Source organism: Lycium ferocissimum, chromosome 8, assembly GCF_029784015.1.
Source record: "Lycium ferocissimum isolate CSIRO_LF1 chromosome 8, AGI_CSIRO_Lferr_CH_V1, whole genome shotgun sequence".
Lineage (NCBI taxonomy): Eukaryota > Viridiplantae > Streptophyta > Magnoliopsida > Solanales > Solanaceae > Lycium > Lycium ferocissimum.
Genome location: NC_081349.1, coordinates 60953641 through 60965425, shown reverse-complemented (window position 1 = coordinate 60965425; position 11785 = coordinate 60953641).

Below are 11785 nucleotides of genomic sequence, written 5' to 3'. Positions count from 1 at the left end.
TTCCCAATTCACCAAAAACATCAATCGAAATAAACAAAACAATACCAACAATTTCATATCAACTAGAATTAAATTCATTCTTAAATCACTTTCCAAAATAGCCCAATATACATTCCTATACCGATACTTGTGTATACTTCTTTATTTTCGTATATACATAGTATACCAACAAACACGATGACAACAACTACAGCCAATCCCACGATATTCCAGTCCACAAAACAATTCATAACAACCACCAAACAACCCATATGATAACCACAATAATTTATCCGATTTCCCGCAATTAATTTCGTAGTTCCCATGTCACAATTTAGCTATCACAGGGATGAATTTAAATATATCTAGTAGAGGAGAATTATTACCTCATATGCCAAAAATTAATCTTCTTCCACCTTACTTCCGCCCGAATTCAATAACACGGTAAAATGGGACATGACGAGATAAAAGCGGTAACCGAAATCCGTAATAAAGGATTCTTTGCACAATTAAGTAACGTTTCTCAATTATTGGGAGGAAGAGGTTATTAATAATTTGTTGAAGGATAATATTAATGCATCTTCTTGAAAAAGAGAAAGTCTTTGCTTTTCCTACTTTGGGAAAGGTTTCAATGGAAATTTTTCCATCTAAAATGAGAAGTAAGATAAGCATCTATGGTCCCTACCTCACCGAAAACGTGTGGAAGCTACATATGTTTGTTCAGATATGGAAGATTTTCAATATATATTCATTTGATGACTCATGCACCTCATTTAGTGGACTATGGGCCCACTTACTAATGAGCCTCCACCTCACTTCCTAATGTGACAAATTTACACAAATTAATGCATTAGTCACTCCCTTTTCTATCAACCGGCCACGTGGACTATGTCCACTTCCATGATTTACTAATCACTTTATCGATCTTCGCTAAAAAATCCCAACATTTGATTAATTATCCCACGTAATTAATTTCTAGATCTCAATCCACTTAAATAGTACTTATATACTCATTATTATGCTCATGTGACATAGCACTAGTCCATAGTCCCTTTTGGTACACATAAAATATTATTCTCAATCACCGTAGTCACACCTGTTAAGTCCTAAATTATTTCGGGACCTCAAACTCTTTGTACAGGAGCTCTCGATTTTCATCCTTGAATATGATTGAATTCTCCGGCTTGGGTAAATTTTCTCATGTTGGACGATTAAATTTTCCTAGTCCAAAAATACGGGGTAGTATAGCTTGGACCGTATTTCATCAAATAAATTTCGAACCTTGACAAAACTTATTCTCTTTGATTTATTTAATTTCTAATCCTTACGATACATGTGTACCATCACTTTAACCACCTATAAGCTTGCGGGATAACCTCGTGTCCGTTACTAATATCATTTAACTCGCACGCTTTTTGACGTATGAAAATACGGGATGTAACATAAACTATCTCCATATACCTCCCAACATATACATAAACATGGACCCATAAGGCGACAAAAATGATGTACAAAATATAATGAAGAGGTCACATGACAATTACAACCCACATATAGGTATCAACGAGCCTGTAACTGGAATACTGGAATCATAAGGATGGGACAGGACCCCGCCATGCCCCAATATGTACACAAAAGAATATACCAAGAAGTGGCGACTCGAGGATGAGTGGAGTGCTCTGTCGTCTGTGAGAAAGCTCCCTGGGTGTTAGCACGAGTCTCCTGTCTACACATGGGCATGAACACAGCGTCCATAAAGAAAAGGGCGCCAGTACGAACAATGTACTGAGTATGTAAGACATGTACAACAACATAAAAAAGATAGAAGGGACATAAAGCTAGGAGCAAACCTGTAACTTAATGCCTCTTAAGGCGGAGTCATGCATGTTAACTTTTTTAAAAAAAAATATCATATCATACATATATAAGCTGCCCGACCATATAGGTACAGTATGATCATCATTAGCCCGCGTTCAGGCCTCCTGCGTCCGGGGTATAGGCTACCTACTGCAGTGGTGTGTCTGCCTGGTCATGTAGGCTCGGTGTGAATCATACATAAAAATAACATAAGTATGCATGAGAGCCCAAGTGAAAACTACAGCTCTATCAGAGTGACGTAAGGGCGGTAACCTCTGATTACATTATGGAATAATCCTCATCACTCTGTCTCACCTTGAAGGAACTAATATCATGAGGTGAGGTAACAAGAATAAATATATCAATGAAATCATAAGGATAAGAATATCAAGATTTATCATAGCATCATTATCATCATCCTTATCATGGAACATATATCATCTTTATCTCATGAAAAGCTCTTAAAAATCTTTAACCTTCATCCTTTAGGATGTAAGAAGATCATGGGAATATAAAAAGGAATCACAAAAATAAGAGTCATGCCTTTGAAAGAAGGGGACCAGCCTTACATACCTTTACACCTTTCTAACTTTGTTGCTTGACTGCTTCCCTCCAACGTTCACGATTCTACATTTAAGAAAATTCTTACTAAGGTTAGATAACCGGAAACATGCTTTAAGTGTCATTAGCACTACTAGGAGGTAACAAAATTTGGGCAGCATTTCCTTTGTTTCTACAACGTCCTCCAAGTAATAAACAACTCCCAAGCATCAACAACAACACCCACAATATCATAATCAATAAACCTCTTCGAGTTTAGCATTATTCAATTCTCACAATTTCCCTTCAAAAGTATCCATAACCATAATTACAACACAACGCCATATTCATTCACATATAATGCTTCTTGATATATCTCAATACCATTCATAACAAGATTATATTCATAACATGTCAAGAACTATAATTCAAGTCAAGTTACTATTCAAGAATACCATTATTCCCATATTTGAACTTCATATTCCACTTCCTTCCTTAATCCAAGTCTTTTAACCATTCAATACACTCAATAACTCACCTTTGATGATGTAGGAATGAGCTTTGGATGAAAATACTTCACTTGGAGAAAAACCCAACTTCAATTTCAAAGGAATTTCTAGCTTCCCTTAACCCTAGTTAGCATCCTTGCACTTGCTTCCACTAATTTTTGGTGGTTGATCTTTGATCTCCCTTGAATTTGTGTTAATAAGCTGTATGGAGTGTTCTAGAGGTTTCAAGAAGTGTGGAGGAAATGAGAAATGAAAATAATAACTTGGGACTTATATTTATAAAAAGAGACAAGGCTGCCCGTCATGAATTATACAGACACTTACACGGTCCGTATAATTTTATATGGTCCGTATAAGTGCCCGTATGAAGCTTCCAGTGATCACCCCTCACTGTAACTGTTATACGGACCGTATAATAAGTCGTATAACTCACCCTTCTTCCGAAAATGCTCTCATCGATTCGTTTGATCTCTAATCCTTATGGAACCTTCTTAACAATTGTTTAACACTTCATTAACAATCTAAGTATCCTCATAACTTCTCCCCAAGGTATTACCAATCAATCCTCAACTCAATAGTTTGCAAAATCTTCCCCAAAAACAACTTATACTTCACTTTCCTCAACGAACTTTCTTCTCTTGCCTCAAATTTCTTTGGAATCTTAATTAGAATCATTAAGTACCCCCTCTTACTTGTAGGGACATCATATACATCTCACTTTGCATTAGTCTATTTACCGCACAATGACATGAAATTTTTTGAGGTGTAACAGAAATTGTACCTGAGATCATAGCATCCGAGGCCTCTGCCTCGGGCCTACCAGGAAATGAGTAACAATGGGCTCCACCATGCCCGGTCTGGGATCCCCCTCTTGAGTTCTGAGTACCACCTTTAGCTGGCTGGGACCCACCTCTAGAATCATGGGAATTACCGCGGCCTGACTGAGCACCGCTTCTCTGAGAAGTCCCTCCTCGACCACCGGATGATACAGGAGTCCTCGGCAGCTGATAATCTCGCCTAGGTCGGGGATATCTATTGGAAATATGCCTAACCTCCCCACAAGAGAAATAGGTAAGAGCAGTTGAGTGCTGAAACACGAAAATTGAAGACCCGGATGAAGCAGTCCTGTCCACTGGTCTAGAGAACGAGTTCTCAGGAGCTCTCTGTCAAAGTGGCTCACTAGATGAAGCCGGTAATTCTAAATGCATGGGACAAACGAAATAAGGCTGAGGTGGCCTCAAAAACTTACCGGCACCTCTCGTACCAAAACCCTCAAAGCTGCCAGTCTGACCTGGCCTCTTGTCACCACCACTAAAAGCACGGGCCTTGGTGCCCTCAACCATCAAAGCATGCTCAATAATAGACTGAAAGGAAGCCCCCATAGACTCCATATGAAGGCAAGGAATCTACAGAGAGCCCACTAGTCCTCCAACAAAGCGCCTGATCCTATCATCCTCGGTAGGAATCAACGGAGTAGAGTATCGGGCAAAATAGAGGAAACGGGTCACATAATACTCCAAGGACATGCCCCTCTACTCAATGTGTAGAAACTACTCCCTACGAGCCTCTCTCAAAGACCGGGGGACATACGTCTCAAGGAAGGCCCGGTAGAACTGAGTCCAAGTCAACGGAGGAGAACCCTCAGGTCTACACGACACGAAATACCTCCATCACCTCTTCGCGTCGCCACGAAACTGGTAGGACACATAATCAATGCCGTGGGTCTCCACTATCCCTATACGGTGCAACAACTCATGCATATCAAGAATAAACTCATAGGCATCCTCAGACGAAGTACCAGAGAACCTCGGTGGCTCTAACTTCCTGAACCTCCCCACCAGGTCCTGATCAGCAGTAGTCATAACGGCGCCATCCATGGGCCTAATATCATCACCATGGGAGGGTATAGTATCAATGCGGGGAGCCATAGCTGCGACGGGATGTGCTACCCGCGTGGGTCCCTGCTCAGGGGTCTGTGCCCCAAACCCTAGTCTGTGAACCCCCGCCGGGAGTAGTAACACCGGCGGCCGCCTGCTGGGCTTCAAGATAAAGTAGGATCCTGGCCATAGTGTCTTGCACAGCCTGGTCAGAAGTAACCTCAGGTTGTGTCCATGCTGGGGTCACGCCATCCCCTACAGTCTGGTCTCTACCCGGTTGGTACTCGGGCTCGAGAGATGGAGACCTCTCTCGCCGCTGGGCCACCGTTAGAGCTCTACCCTTGGCTTGGGCAACCTCGCGGCCTCTCGCTCTGTCGCGTCCTCTGACTGTAGCGCACCCTCGGGTGCTAGCCGTAGCTGCGGGCTCCGGTACCTGACCTCGGGCCGCAGTAGCTCGAGTCCTCACCATCTTTGGGAGAAGAGATAAGAGTCAGATACCAATTTGGTCTTTCCATATACCAATTTGAATAAAGTAGCACGATGGATAGAAAGAAGATGAGATTTCCTAAATGTCCCATAGCCTCTCGCAGATAAGTACGGAGCTCATCGTATCGATCCACGAGACTTTAGTAGACACGCTCTTGTATTAAAGATCGAGTAACCTAGGGCTCTGATACCAACTTATCACGACCCATTTTAGCCTAGGTCATGCGGTCACCTACCTTTCCCATCTCGGTAGGCGAACCCTTAGCTCAACATTCACAGTCAATAAAATAATAGCGGAAGAAGTAAAATGACATAAGTCTCACAATATGATATAATATAAATAAGTGTGGAAGTAAATGAATCCACCCCAGTATCTGGTCTGGTCATACAAGAGCATCTAAATCCGAATAATAAGGTCTAAATAATAATTCATAAAATGTCTCAAATCATGTCTTGAGTAAAAAGTAAGACATAAGGTCTGAATAATAATTCCAGAGGTGAAACATAAAAGAATAAATGTTTTAAAATAATTTTAAATGATTAAACAAGAATTCCTCTTCTTTCTCTTTTTCCTCTTTTAAAATAATTCAACCAAATATCTTGAAAATTAATTTTTATTTTCTAAATAAAACATGATGCATGAAAAAACCATTTTACTGATTTAAAAGGAAGAAATATTGATCTGGGCATTTTGTAAAAATCATTTAAGGCCATCATAAATATTCAACTTATTCACTTATTGTTATACCTCGGAAATTTCATGTCGTTGTGCTGTAAACAGACTAATGCAAACTTAAGGGGTACACGAAATCCCTACAAGTAAGAAGGGATACTTAATGATTCTAATTAAGATTCCAAAGACATTTGAGGCGAGAGAAGAAAGTTCGTTGAAGAAAGTGAAGTATAAGTCGCGTTTGGGAAAGGTTTCATGAACTATCGAGTTAACGATTATTTAGTAATGTCTTTGGAAAGAGTTATAGGGCCCCTTGGATGGTTAATGAAGTGTTATACAAGTGCCAAGAAGGTTCCATGGGGATTTGAGATCAACGAATCGACGAGAATAATTTCGAAAAAGTGGAGTTATACGACCACTTATATGGTCCGTATAACTTTATACGGTCCGTATAAAGGTAACCTTTATAGAGAAGGTAAATCCTTGACATTATTATACGGCCACTTATACGGATCGTATAAAGTTATACGGACCGTATAAAGTTATACGGACCGTATAAGTGTCCATATAACTCAGTCGGGTCGTTTTTTGTAGATTTTTCTCTTTTTCTACATATATATATGACCCATGACCATTTAAATCATTTCCCACATCTTCTACACCTCTTGAAAGCTCTAGAACATTCCCCACATCATATCCACACTAATCTAAGAGAAATCAAGGATTAATCACCAAGACCCAAGAGAATCAAGTGTAGATAAGCTCACTAGGGTTTGTGGAAGTCAAGAATTCCTTTTGTGTTGAAGTTAGAGTTTTCTCAAGTAAAGTATCCTCCACCAAAGACCATTCTTACATAATCAAATATGAGTTTTACATCCATTCCATGTTATTGAAAGTATTGAGTGGTTGAATGACTTGGATTAGAGAAGAAAGTAGAACATGAGCTCAAACATGGAAATAATGGTATGTTGAGTAGTAAGTTAATTTGAGTCATGATTCTTAGTATGAGATGAGAATAATCTTGTTATGAATGATGCTAATGTTGTTAAGGAAGTATTATGTGAAGAATGAGTATGGTGTTGTGTTGTAGTCATGGTTATGGATGACTTTGAAAGTGAATTTGAGAAGTGAACAATGTTTAACTCGAGAAATTTATTGATCATGATATTATGGGTGTTGTTGTTGCTATTTGGGATTTGTTTATTATATGGATAAAGTTGTCGAAACAAAGGAAATGCTGCCCAGTTTTTGTTAGCTCTTAATCGCTTTAGTTGACACCTAAGTATGCTTCAATTATCTAATCTGGGTACGAATTCTCTTATATGTAGAATCGTGAGCTAGGAAGGAAAGAATTTAGTCGATAAAGTAAAGAAACGAAAAGGTATGTAAGGCTATTCCCCTTTATTCAAAGGCATGACTTCTATATTATGATTTCTTCTCTATATTTCCATGACCTTCTTACATCCCAAAAGATGAGAGTTAAAGATTCTTAAAAGCTTCTTATGAGATAGAGATGAGATACGTTCCATGATAGTGATGATGAGCTTGATATCCTTTCTTTATGATTTCATTGATGTTATTTCTTGTTTTTATCTCACCTCATGGTATTAGTTCCTTCAAGGTGAGACACAGTGATGAGGATTATTCCATAATGTAATCGGAGGTTCCGACCTTACGTCACTTCGATAGAGTTACAGCTTTTACTTGAGCTCTCATGCATGCTTCATATTATGTATATGTAAGATTACACCGCGCCTATTTGGCCGGGCAGTCACTACTACGATAGGCATAGGGGGTAGCTATGATGATTACACCGTGCCTACATGGCCGGCGTACAACACTAGTCGGCGGCTTGAGATGTTTACCCCGGATGCGGGCTAATGATGATCACACCATACCTATATGTTCGGGCGATATATATATATATATATATATATATATATATATATATATATATATATATATATATATATATATATATATGATGTTTTCTTGTTAGCATGCATGATTCCTCCTTAAGAGGCAATCAGTTACAAGTTATCTCTTCATCTCGATACTCTTACTTCTTTATTATATTGATATACATGCCTTACATACTCAGTTAATTGTCCGTACTGACGTCCTTTTCTTTTATGGACGCTGTGTTCATGCCCACAGGTAGACAGAGAGACGGCGCAGACGCTTAGGAGCTTACTCAGCAGATTTGCAGGAGCGCTCCATTACTCCGGAGTTGCCATTTCTTGGTATATTCTTTTGTGCACATATTTGGAGCATGGCGGGGTCCTGTGCCATCCTTATGATTTTCGCACTCCAGTTACAGGCTCGTAGATACTTATGTATGGGTAATAGATGTTATGTGACCTCCTCAGTGTACGTCTTGTACATTATTTTTGTAGTATTATGGGCCTATGTTTGTATATACGTTTTCGGGAGGTATTTGGTGATCAGTCGTAGTAAGTCATGATTTGCGAAATTTCATATATATGTTCAGGTTGGTTATGACAGTTAGCATGATGAGTGGTGCTCGGTAGACAGCTCCGGGTACCCATCATGGCCCACTAGTTGGGTCATGACACTTATTGCCTGGTGACCCCGAGTGATTAAAATAACTTATGGAAGGTCAAAAATTAGGTGTCAACAGTCCCTCATTTATTACTATTCTGAAATCTGAGCTATTGGGAGAAAATCTAAGATATTCTTAGAGAAGATTCTTGGTGGTAAGTCCTTCTAATCCCTTTGCTATTCCATTATCCCTAATTATCTTAGAATTCCTTTATCTTGATAGTTGATTAAGTGATTGAAGATTAAAAGTGGGTTTAATGAGTTATTCTTTCTAGGCTTCTAAGTCATGATTTATTGGTTGGTTAGCTTTCTTAAGCATTTAATTAATGATTAGAATCCTTTATTTCATAGCTTCTTCCTAATTAGCGGCTAATTCATGGAATTGGAAGTTAGGGTTTATACCCAAATTTGGAGAATTTGCCTAGAATCCAAAATTGAGTGAATTGTTAATTATTCTAGCGTGCTATTGATGGGAATTAATCACCTAGAGGTTTAATTTCATGCTGGGACCTTTAGATTTCTAACTTCACCCTTCTAGTTCATAAACCCTATTTAATAGGTTAGGGATATGGGTCTTGACTAGAAGTAGGGTTTGTTTGATGTTCTTTTTTATTCTAATTCCTTGGTTAAGATATGCGTAGACTATCTTGATCTCAAGTTATAAATAGAAAGGAAAGGCTAAGGTGTGATTGTTAGTGATATTGTTGTTCAGCCTTCCAGGTAAGTTACCGTTTACCCCCTATGGTGAGACTTCGACTAGTGAAGCGCATATTTAGATGATATTGTCAGAGATTTCATGTAAACCTTCGGGTATGAAGTTGGATTGGTTGTTGCCTTAGGGTTTGGTATTGCTTGTGACTTGTTTGATCGGGCTAGTTACTTGTAGACTCCATATAACCCTATGTGGTACGTTGTGTATAAATTGGTGGATTCTTTATTAATTGGGAGTAAATCGGAAAGTTGAAATTAATTTATATTGATATTGGTACTTAGTGTACGCCTCATTATTGATATAGCCATTTTAGGATAGTTGGCTCTTATTATTATGGAAATTTGAGATTCGTTATGATTACTGTATGGATCACTTGTTGATGATATTGGTGCGCTGTGTGTGGCACAACTTGAACTTGATATTATTCATTGTTTGTACTTTCATCGCTCCATATTCATTTCATATCATCTTATTATGCTGTGTGACTGGCACTATTGATGGAAATGATAAGGAACATTGACGATTATGGAACATGGTAAGTCACCTCTGAGATGTGTGCAGAGGGGCTAATATGGAACAACAATATTGCGATACTTATAGATAATTGGGTCCTCTGAGCTGTGTGCAGAGTGACGGGGCTTGGACATCGCAAGTCCCCTATGGGTTGTGCTGCCGAGGCGTGGAGGTGTCCTGCTGTCGGAGTACAAGAGTAGAAGCATGGCATTGCATTCATATCTCATATTGCATTGCTTGATTATGCTTTGTGGTTGCTTATGACTTGGATACTGTGTTCGTAATATTCTTGGATTATAATTGATGTGGGCTACGTGTTGATTTGTCTTGATGGGACTTGGTTTTCGGTATACTTGGATATTTGTTTCACCTGGGGCTAGTTGTTACATCAAGGCTTGATCATGTGAGTCGATTTCTTGGAACCATGACTTGTGTTTTATGGTTTGATTGTTTTCTCTTACCTTATTGTCTTTATATATTTCAACTAGTCTTAGTCTGCCTATGATACCTATCAGTACTGTTGTTTGTATTAACCTGCACTTGCTGCATTATTTTATAAATGCAGAATTCCAGGTGGGATTGACGTCTATTTCTCGTGGCTGATAGTCATTCCAAGAGTTACTGTTAGAGTTTATAGGGTGAACACGAGGACGTCCGCTGCCTTAAAGGTTCTTCTTTTATTATGTCTTATTTGCCATTCTGAGACATATTCAAACTTTTGATGTATTATTGATATTTCCAGACTTATAGATTCTAGTTAGATGCTCTTGTATGGTTAGACTAGACTCTGGTGGATTTGATGTATTTCCTTACTTCCGAACATTTCTATGTGATTATCATCAGACGTACGTGATTTTTATCTCTTCCGCTTGTTTATTTGTTTAGTTATGACTTTGCAATTGTTCGGATAAGGGTTCGCCTACTGAGTTCAGAAAGGTAGGTGCCCGTGTGACTTAGTTAAATTGGGCCATGACAAGTTGGTATCAGAGCTCTAGGTTACCCGATCTATAATATAAGAGTGTGTCTAGTAGAGTCTCATGGATCGGTACGATGAGCTCCGTACTTATCTGCGAGAGGCTCTAGGACATTCAGGAAACTTCACTTTCTTTCATTCTATCGTGCTACTTTATTCTAATTGGTATCTGGAACAATCGAATTGGTATCTGAATCTTATCCCTTCTCCCTCGCAGATGGTGAGGACTCGAGCTACGATAGCCCGAAACCAGGTGCTAGAGCCCGCAACTACAGCTGCCATTAGAGGGCAAGGGACAACAAGAGGGCGTGGTAAAGCTAGAAGCCGCGGGGCTGCCCCAACTAGGGGTAGGGCTCCTGCTATAGGTTAGCGGTGTGAGAGGTTTCCATCCCCAGAGCTTGAAGTACAGCAGGATCCAGGCCAGGCCACCGAGGATGATGTGGCCCCAGTACGGATACAGTCTGAGACCACTTCAGAGCAGACTATGCAGGATACTATAGCCCGTGTTCTACTCCATCTAGATGCCCAGTAGGTTTCCGCTGGTGTTACTACTCAGGGCTTAGGTTCGCAGACTAGAGTTGGGGCGCAGACCCCTGAGCATAGACCTACTTGTATAGCACACCCCGCTGCAGCTATGGCTCCCTGGATAGATACAGTTCTAGCCTTGGGGGATGATCTTAGACCCGTGGTGGGCACTCTTATGATCTTGACTGATCAGGACTTAGTTAGGAGGTTTAGGAAGTTGGAGCCGCCGAGGTTCTCTGGTACATCTAGAGAGGATGCTTATGAGTTCATCTTGGATATGCATGAGTTGTTACATAGGATGAGGATCGTAGAGTCCCATTGAGCTAACTATGTGTCCTACCAGCTTCGCGGAGACGAGAAAACTTGGTGGAGGTATTTTATTTCTTACAGACCTGAGGGTTCTCCTCCCTTGACTTGGACTCAGTTCTACCGGGCCTTCCTTGAGAAGTATGTGCCTCGGGCTTTGAGAGAGGCGCATAGGGATGAGTTTCTACATCTTCAGCAGAGGGGATTATCTGTGGAGGCCTATGTGACTCGCTATCTGTATTTGGCCTGTTATTCCACTCCTTTGATTCCTAC